Source organism: Condylostylus longicornis, unplaced genomic scaffold (genome assembly GCF_029603195.1).
Source record: "Condylostylus longicornis isolate FDR11 unplaced genomic scaffold, ASM2960319v2 ptg000049l, whole genome shotgun sequence".
In the NCBI taxonomy this organism is placed as follows: domain Eukaryota; kingdom Metazoa; phylum Arthropoda; class Insecta; order Diptera; family Dolichopodidae; genus Condylostylus; species Condylostylus longicornis.
In genome coordinates, this window is record NW_026578018.1 from 1,538,954 (window position 1) to 1,540,706 (window position 1,753).

Here is a 1,753-nt window from a genome sequence, read left to right on the forward strand (position 1 = left end):
AGACAGTCACACATACAATGCATGAGCAAATAAAATGGTTTAATTAGAAAAGTAGAACTACTAATATTAAGAACTAGTCCTATATACTCGTAATAGATTTTTTAACACAAAAAAATTTAAGTTCATTGTACCTCATCCGAGCTGTTCAAATCCGATTTTTTGATTAGTCTCGACTAACAACTGTTCTCAATTTATAAATTTGGAAAAAAAATATCATTTTTAATTTTTATGTTCACAAGTGTTCAATAAAATGAATTTTTATTGTCAATACGAGACAAAAAGAATAAATAATTTTTAATAAAAAGAATAAATAATTCTTAACTTATTTGGAAGCCATACTTGTACAAAATTTTTATCATAGCAGAATAAAAACAAATAAAACAAAAATAAGACAGCTAGATGATGCAAGCATGAAAGCATGAAAGAGGTAATAAAATAAGTCTAAATAAGAAGACGAGGTGGCCGAGTGGTTAAGGCGTTGGACTGCTAATCCAATGTGCTCTGCACGCGTGGGTTCGAATCCCATCCTCGTCGGAATTTTTTTTTTTTTTTTTATTTTATTATTTTCTTTTGAAAAACTTAATTCAAGAATGTTCTTGCGAAAACCTTTTTTAATTCTCGGTAAGGAATTTATAATTTTTTAATTTATGCTTTAAATATGCAATTTTATTAGCGTATAATGGCAATACTTCAACAATAATGAATATGTAATGAGTTTTAATATGAATCCCAGTTTCTTATTAGAAATTTAGTAAAAATAATTTCTTATAACTTCATAAAAATCCTATCAAATAGTTTTAAAACAAGAAGGATACTAAAAAAAAAATTTTCATGCACTTCTGCAGTCTAAACAATTATTCCTGTATTAACCAGTCATGATAGTTGCATGTATACAACATACATATAATAAAAGAATCCGATTACATGCAATATGGAAGAGTTGCATTAGATTAACATATTTGAAATACTCAGGCTCGTTACATTTTTCCTAAGAGCTGATTATGTCTTAGAAATTATGAATGGTAAAGTCAAAAGTTTGAACTTATTTTAAATATGTCGAAAATAGAACGAATTATTACATTTTCTGTCGGAACTTTTACTGTATTTCCGGCATCGTTCATAACTAGCTAAGACAATGTTATGAAGTCATGTCATTTGTAGTATAAATAGAATCATGTTGGCAAAAGCAAATTTTGTTTGAATTCGCGCAATTAAATAACAAATAATGGTCCGACCATGTACGACGGGAGCGACATCAACGCTATAGCATGAAATCTTTTTTTTATTTTGTCTCTATCACAACATTAAAAATTATGGAATATGCAAAGTACAAAACAAAAATGAAATATATGTACATACGACCCGACCCAATCTCTTAGAAACGTAGAATTGAGCATTATTTTCGAAAAAAAAAGTGAAGACCAAAATAACATTTTTACTTTTCGATTCAATCAAAATAATGACAGGAAAAACAAAATAAAGAGAAAATAAATTAACAAAATAATTTTATTGACACCTAATACTTAAAAAATTAACAATATATGTATATGTATTTTTTGACGGAAAGCAAGATGTCAAAAAAAAAAAGTGTCTATAACAAACTGAAACAAAAACTTCAATCCTAATTGTACAGAAAATACAGAAAATACAAATTTTTGCGACTAAAAAGGAAGACAAGTTTAAGAAAAATGTGATCTTTATTTAAGTTAACCACCATTTCATGGAACTACCCATTCAACTTTATTATATACAT

The 1,753-nt window shown here is 27.2% G+C and overlaps 1 non-coding gene across 1 annotated transcript; it reads left to right on the plus strand.

The window, feature by feature from the left end:
• The first annotated feature begins 452 nt into the window (after positions 1-452).
• Trnas-gcu (transfer RNA serine (anticodon GCU)) lies at positions 453-534 on the plus strand. The gene has a single exon. It is a non-coding gene; the product is annotated as a tRNA-Ser (tRNA).
• The last annotated feature ends 1,219 nt before the right edge of the window (positions 535-1,753 follow it).